This window comes from Macrotis lagotis, chromosome 4 (assembly GCF_037893015.1).
Source record: "Macrotis lagotis isolate mMagLag1 chromosome 4, bilby.v1.9.chrom.fasta, whole genome shotgun sequence".
Classification (NCBI taxonomy): Eukaryota; Metazoa; Chordata; class Mammalia; order Peramelemorphia; family Peramelidae; genus Macrotis; species Macrotis lagotis.
In genome coordinates, this window is record NC_133661.1 from 6674444 (window position 1) to 6682598 (window position 8155).

At 51.0% G+C, this 8155-nt stretch overlaps 1 pseudogene; it reads right to left on the reverse strand.

Annotated features, from left to right (window-relative positions):
- Nucleotides 1-2586: 2586 nt before the first annotated feature.
- Nucleotides 2587-2680, reverse strand: LOC141523144 (U6 spliceosomal RNA; annotated as a pseudogene).
- Nucleotides 2681-8155: the final 5475 nt, after the last annotated feature.

Below are 8155 nucleotides of genomic sequence, written 5' to 3' on the forward strand. Positions count from 1 at the left end.
AGCTAGAGGCGAAGGTGTGGGGAGGTGGGGGGAGGAATGGGGGCTCAAACACATTTCCATTCTGTTTGCTTCTTTCAAGCGAATGCTGGGTTTTTTTGGTAACCAACCGTCTATTTTATTTTAACTCAAAGAATTCTATATTGCCATGTCAAACAACAGTTGCCCCTTCTACTAATTAAAATGGACCCCCACTCTTAAAAGACATTGGTTGAAAGATTTTTTTGTTTCCCTTGTACAGCTGAGACTAGATTAAAATAAAAAGCTGAGCATCCACATTTATCAGGGTTCAAAGGTAAGTCTTATCCCTGTGAAAAAGAAGCCCACTGTGTCTTTTTCAACTACCCTGCATTCCTATTAATGATGACTCCCCTTCATGTCCTCCAAGGCAGAGCTACAAGTGCCTATATCTAGGGACACCAAGGCCCAGACTATAGCCAAAGGTGTTAGCCAGGGCCATTCCATGGAGCAAAGAGCCCCCAAACAAATTCCCTGCTAAGCCAGTATTATATAGACACCCTCCTCCATTCAAGACAAGGCTAAAAATAAAGGGAAATTAATACTCTTTGGCAATGATGAGAGGGAGAGATGTATTGAGAGATAAATCAACAGAGAGATAGAGGAGAGGAAGAGCGAGAAGAGATGAACAGAAGAGGAGAGAAGAGTGGAGAGGAGAGGAGAGGAGAAAAGAGAAAGAGGGGAGGAGGGGGGAGGAAAGGAGAGGGGAAGAGAGGAAAGGGGAGGGGAAGAGAGACCAGAACCTTGAATGCAAAGACTAGGGGGATCAAGAAAAGTTGTGTTACAAAGATGGCACCTGGACATGAAATTAAGGATGCTAAAGGTCACAGGAGGTGAAGGTGTAGGGGACAAGCTTCTCAGGTATAGTCTAGGGATAGACTACTTGTCCAGATTTATATAGCTTAACTCCCTTTCACTACTTTCACATACTCTTTTTCAGTCCATCTGGCATACTTTCTGTTTAACTAATCACCCCTCTCTGATTTGGCACAAGCTGTCCCCTCTTCCTTCCTTTCCTGCCACCTTTAGCATTTTTATTTTCCTTCAGGGTTCTGTCCAGGTGTCACCTTTGTAAGCTGATTTTTCTGGATCCCCCTGGTCTTTTCAGAGGCTATCCTAAGAAGCAACTATCCTTTGTAGAGTTCTTTCAGGTTTACAAGGCCCTTTGCAAATAGTCTCTTATTTGATCCTCAGAAACACCCAGGAATGGAGTTGTTTTATAATTATTCCCATTTTATAGGTAGGGAAACTGAGATAAACAGAGGTAAAGTGACTTCCCCTGTGCCGTCTGAAGTCCTAGCCCAACTGAGGTCTCCCGAAGTCCAAGTCCAGTCTCCATGATAGTATTCTTTTCTCTCCTCCCTGCTCCCTGACACACCCCAAAGTAAAGCAACCCTTCCTGGTGGGCAGAGAGGTTTGACTTTGTCCTTGAATCTCCCCCAGAGCCTGGTGCACAGCAAGTGCTGAATGGCTGGTCGATGAGCGACTAAAGGATCTTGTCCCCATGTCCTAGTTTGGTTTGCTTTTCCAGCAGCCTGACCCAGAGGGGCCCAAGGGGAAGGTAGGGGTGCGCCGCTCTCAGCCGCCCAACCAGGCTCCCCCCAATCTTCATGATCCCACGCGGATACCATTGGGGTCAGAGGGGCTGGGGGCCCTCCCCCTGGCTGTCAGCACTCTAGGCCTGTCCAGAACCCCCCCCCCACCTCCTTGGCCAGGCTGCCTGTGACCTTCCAGATCAGTGACAGGCGGGTCCCTGGAGCAGGAGGCTCCTCTGGTAGTCGGGGAGCGGCCGCTGGCTTCGCACAGCAAGCTGTCAGTTTGTTGTTGGCCTGCCAGCCGTGCTTCCTGGACTTGGGCTGGGGCGGTGGGGAGAGGGGGTCCTTGAGTGTTATAAAATGTCACCTGAGCCCTGGGTGAGCTCCAGCTTCCCAGCAGGAGGGTGGGGGAACCCTAGGCCCCGGGGGCTCCAGAGGCCCACCCACTGACAAAGCCAGTAACTGTCCAGCCACAGGAGCCAGGACCCAGGGTTCTGCCCCAATGGGTAGAGATCCTGGACCCCCTGGACAGAGCCATCCTCTGCAAAGGGAGCCTGTGAAAGGTAGAACCTAGATCATCCTCCTCCACCACCTATTTACCAGGGTGATTTTACACTAACCTGCCTCAGTTTCTTCACCTTTAATTCAGGGAGGTTTGCTTCCATTCTCTCCAGGATCCTATCCAGCTTCTCTTCCAGTCTATGACTGAGAAAAAAATGAGTAGATTCCTAGAGACAGAAAGCTTCCTTGTTAAAGAGACAGATTTTGTGACTAAGAAACTTGCTCCAGAAACCTTCGGGCTCTCCTGGTCTCCTAAGAGTCCATCATATTTATGTCATAGATTAAAGCCTGATGAACCTATAGACTCCTCAGAATGCTGAGAGAAAAATGACTATATTCTTAGTCACAGAAAGCCTTCCTTGGTGAAGAAGCAGATTTTGTAGCTAAAAAAACACCTGCTCCAGATACCTTTGGGCTCTCCTGGTCACCTAAGAGTCCAACATAGACCAAAGTCTGACGGATCTATGGGCTCCTCAGAATGATGCTTTTTATTTTACATATCATCCTTGCATAGGGACCATGCTAATCTCTGTATGGTTCCAATTTTAGTATATATGCTGCTGAAGCAAGCCCATGATTTTTTTAAATGCATAAAATAAATGCACAGGATTACAAAGAAAATAATTGTTTTGAAATCCAGTTCTTTTTTTAACTTTGTGAGCCCCAAGTTTAAGACCTTCATTCCTTCATACTCCCAGAAATAGCAGCTTATTGGCCCTTGGACAAGGGCTAACCTTGATCTATTTCCCTTTACTCCATTTTCTAACCCTCCTCTTTGGAAGGTGGATTGGAGGACTCAGTTAACAGATGATTTAGATGGCTTGGCTTAGGTACACATGTATGTGAGTGTGTGTGTGTGTGTGTGTGTGTGTGTGTGTGTGTGTGTGTGTGGAGGGGGGATTCTAAAAAACACAATGTCCATGACCACTTCTATTATCCTTTTGAAAAACTCCAACAGGAAAATCCTGCCCCTTGCAAAAACCCCACTCCTTGCCAGACAGAACCGAAGCCATTAAAATCGTGTATCTCTTCCATTTTTTATCTAGCCCACAAAACAAATGCCACAACAGATCCATGATGATTCAACCATGCTGAAATAGCCTGAGGCAGATTTGAAGGGTCAGGTTTCAGGCACTTGGGGGACAGCAGCTTCCTTCCTTCCACAGAAGCACTCGCCAGCTCTGCTCCCAGAAGGAGTACAAGGCCTATTCCTGGAATGACTGTCCACTGACAAACCTGACCTAATTGGCTGTTTGGCATGCCTCACTTCTGCATATGGGCTTGCTCTCCTAGAAAAAAAAAAAGGAACACCACATACATACATACATACATACATGCACACATTTCTGTATAAAGATGTGCATGTATGCATGTATGTAATTGAAACCATGTTTCCTACCCCAAAGGAAAGAATGTTCCTGCTCTGTAGTAGTGGAAGGTGCAATAAACAAATAAAATCAGGTCTGGAGTTAATGAAACTGTAGTCTCAGAACCTATAGATAGTCCAGTTAAAATGGTGTCGTTTAAACCCCTCATTTTGTATTATTTTGCACCAGGCTGTGATTGCTGGTGCTTTGTTTTGTTTTCGTTTTTATTTTAGCACTTTGCATGTTTTGAAAAAACATGTCAAACCATCAAAAAAAAAGTTCTTAATTACCCATCAAACAGAGCCCAGGCAGCTGGGGATGCAGCTGGATAGATACCCTGTCTTTTTTCTGTTGGAGAAATGCTGTCTGCTGCCATCTGATTGGTGACTCTCTATGAAAAGGAAACTGAGAGAGAAAGAGAAGAAAAAAGAAAGGAAAAGAAATACAACAAACCAGAAGAAAATAAAAAGAATCCAATAGGCCCTGTTCTGTTTTCTAATGAGGAAAATGAAGCCCCTGGGTTCCCTCTAGGTGTCAACCTCTGATTTTTCAAATTAGTCCAATTGGCTAATTGCCAACAATTGCCACCATAGGAGAGTGATGACCATGGTGTCTTTTTTTTAATAGGAATTTCATGGAGTCTTATTTTATCCAAAGACAGAGGGAAAAGAAGGTATAGCACAGAGTTCTTTTTCTATAAGGAGCCAGACACCTAGTTTGGGCAGGTCCCTCACTGTTACCCTTGGAAATCAAGACTTGGAAAATGGGGACCAGGAATTGTGCCCTTTAACTGCCCAGCAATTGAGCTAGCAAGCGGCAACAGGAACATGCCAAATTTCAGAATCACTCTTTCAGGGCAGTTTGCAATGTCTTGCAAGCTCTCCTGGAGCCAGCTCTACTCAGCATAGCATTTACTCCAGGCCCCCAGTTCTTACTTTGAAAGAACTACTGTACAATGACTGCAAGGGGCAACTAAAGGGGTAGGAACTGGCCCTGACACCTCCTTCGGTCTGTTTTGGCATCTGCACAAATTTTTCCCTAGCTGATAGGACTTTGGAATTAGGCATATTTTGGTGGTGATGATGATGGTGTTTATTTCCTGCAAAAATAAGAAAGATCTGCAGTGGGACAAAAGGAGATACTCCATAGTCCTCTGGAGTATATCCCTTGGGGTCCTATGGGGATGTGAGGACCTGGCCCACCCCCAATTCCCAAGTCCCCCTTCAGCTGAGTCTCCTGTCTCTCACCAGAAGTTTATGAGAGCTCTCTTCACCAGATCACCAGAGAATGCTGGCTAGGAATGGTGTACAGGGAATCTGCCCCATAGCTGGCAGCCTTACCCACAAAAATGCCCTTCAAAAAAGTTTCCAACATCATAACTGTTTTCACTTAAAAACATGTAAAGTCTCAAATAATCTGAGGCTTGGCAGTGACTAACCATTGAGCTCCTTACTGAGAGGGAGGGTGTCATTTTATAACTCCTTTTTATTAGAAATATCTTACTGTTCTGATCACTCTTGAAAAAGCGTGATAATAGCTGCCATTTCTATAATAATAATAGTTAACATTTAAACAATAATATTAATAAAATAACCACCACTCATGGGGCCAGCACCGTTTCAGAAGAGGACTGCGGCTGCTGAAAATAGACTCAGGCCCTACCATAAACTCCTCTAACTGAGCACATCCCCTTCTCGCCTCTCTCCAAGCCGCTGGCCGGCTCCTAAAGGCAGGGGCCTCCTCTCTTCTCATGGCAGAGGGGAGAGGACTGACATTCCGAAGGGCTCTGGCACTTCTCAGCTGTCACCTCCAAACCCCGGAGTTCAACTATAAAAGATTATAATCCATTTCACTTGACCTAAGTGGGGCCTTGGAAGCCCGACCTTGGCTTTTCATTATTATTATCATCATCATCATCATCATCATCATCATCATCATTATTGCGGCTCATCCCTGTGCCACCCTGCTTGGAGGAAGCTGCTTTGGGCCCATTGCGGCCGAAGGCCAAACTCCACCAAATCTGGGACCTGACCGGGTTCAGACCCGGAGCCTTTCAGGCGTGTTAAAGGGGGAGACACTTGGGGAGAAAGGGGGGCTAGAAGGAGAGAAAACTGGAAGGCAGGCTGCCCCTCAGACTCTTCCGTGGGCGGGGGGGGGAGATCCCTGAACCCAAGGCCACAGGGAGGCCTTCAGCCCTCTGGGAGAGGAGCAGAGGCCAGCCCTCCCTGCGGGCACAGGTGGGCACAGGCGGGCACGGCACCGGCCGCTGGTCCACGCGTTTTAGGGCCAGACCCCGCCTCCCCTCAGCCCCATGGCCCGGAGTGGACAGCCCCGCCCCCGTCCTTGGGGGGGTGGACCGGACTTCTCGCCCCCCACCCCCGCCTGTGCCGCGCCCCATCGAGGTCAAGGCCGACGGCCCGCAGCCGGGGCGGCTTAGGGGGGCTGTGAGGCTGAACCCGTCGGCCCTCAGCCCGCCCCACCGGGGACCCGACAAGGCAGACCCCCTCCCGGCGCCGTCCCTCCGGGGCACCCCGCCTCGCCCCCAGCCGCCTCCCCCTCCTCTGCCCTCCCTTCCCCTGGTCCTTCCCCTTCTCTGGGCGCCCCCCCCCGCTCTGCTCGCCCTTGAACCCCGGCCCAGGCTGCTCGGGAGCCGCGGCGGGGCCCTGGCAGCTGGGCCGCGGCGCGCTTGGCGGGCGGGCCGGGGGCGCCGTGATGGATGGGGCCATCTGCCTCGCCGCTGGGGGGGCGGCTGCCCCTGATCTGGGGGATGGAAAGGACCTCGGAGAGCGCCGGGCCGGGGAACGGCGCCGAAACGGGGGAGGCGTGATTGATGTCTCCCACCCCCGCCCCCCAGCACCGGGGCACCGATTGGGGGCCTCCAAGGGGGGGGGGGGCTTCCCCCTGCCCACCCACAGACACACACACCCTCGCGCTACCAGTGGGAGCCTCGAAGGGGCTTCGCTGTCCTCCCTGAGCTAAGCTGCTCTGCCTCAGTCCTCCTTCTGACCCCCGGCTGCCTGGGGGGGGGGGGGGGGGTGCAGAGAAAAGGCTGGTCGGGGGGCTGGCCTGTCGGGGGTCTCTGCAATGAGGGACAAGGAGTTGGGAGCAGGAGGCCAAGCCTAGAGCCCATCCGGGCTTGGCCTCTAGAAAGAGGGTCCAGGGGACCCCGACCACTGCCCCCCCGGCCACTGCCCCCCCGGCCACTGGCCCCCCCGACCACTGCCCCCCCGGCCACTGCCCCCCCGGCCACTGCCCCCCCGACCACTGCACCCCCGGCCACTGCCCCCCCCCCGGCCACTGGCCCCCCCGGCCACTGGCCCCCCCCCGGCCACTGGCCCCCCGGCCACTGGCCCCCCGGGGACTTCCCGGGTCTCTCCCCCTGCAGCTGCCCGAGCTCGTTACCCCCTTGACGGAAGGCTTGCTGTGGCACTGCAGGGATAGCAGGCAGCCCAATCAACACTTGGAGGTGTAACAATCACCCACTCCCCGGGGGGTTGGGGGGACTGGAACAGGGAGCCAGCCCTGGGCAAAGCAGCGAGCGTCTTTGAGAAGGCGCATTTCCAAACGACAACTTTCAACGAATAGAAAGAAGGGAGCCAAGGCATCTCCTCCCATGAGCTAGAAGTACCCCCCCCCCCCCCCGCAGCCCAGCTCTGATAAAGGGAGAGCCTTTGGAGACCCTCCTGGTTCCCGGCTGCCCACTCTCCAGGACCCTCTCCGCCCCAAATTGGCTGCAAGTTGCAGCTCCTCCCTGAGTCTAATAAAAGTTTATTGCGGGTCAGCACGTTTCCCATGAAGAGGGTTGTTGCTTCTGAAGAGAATGGAAAATTCTGTCTTTTTGTGTTGTTGCCTTCATCCATGGTCCCTGTAGACCTGACCCCTGTAGCAGATGCTTCCTGGCTGAAGGTTGCTTTAGGCCTCCCAGGTCCAACCTGGTGTCAAAAGCTGGGCTGTCTCCTGTCTCAGGATGTTGGTTTTACCTCTAAGTGTTTCCTGAATTTGGAAAATGCCTTTTTCCCCCCCTAAGTCATTTGTCCATTGTGGCTTTGTGCTAAATGTGTGTGTGTGTGTGTGTGTGTGTAGGCACACAGACATATGCAGTTACATTTAAATATATATTTATATAGAACTATACCTATGTGCAAATCCCTCCAATACACACATGTATGCACATATGGGTAGGCATGTGCCTGTACGGGCGTGTCGATGAATGCACATGTTTGCATTTTCATCTTTGACTGAGAATTAGAGAAAGAATGAGTGGAGAGGGGGGTGGAGAAATAGAAGGAATAGTAAAAGAGGAGAAGAAATGGGGACAACGGGCTCCCTGGGCTACCGTTGAGTGGGGGCCGCCCCCCAGGAGCAGGGCTCCTTTCGGAACACGCTGTTGTCAGGCAAGGGTCAGCATCTTTTCCCTCTTTCTTCCATTATTCAAAATCAGTATTGATGCTATGTTTTAGCTATTTAAAAGCCAGCTGCCTAACCCGTTTGCAATATTTTCCCCAGCGTTCTTGTCGGTAGTGAGAGCGGGCCTGTGTATCGTCTTTCACAAACTCTAGGCTTTCAGAGACTCCGTCTTCAAATGATATCAATCAAAATTTATGCAATTCCAAATCCATATGTATTGAGTCCCAGTCCACCTCATTTAATGATACTAGTAAACCGTATGTTGTGTCC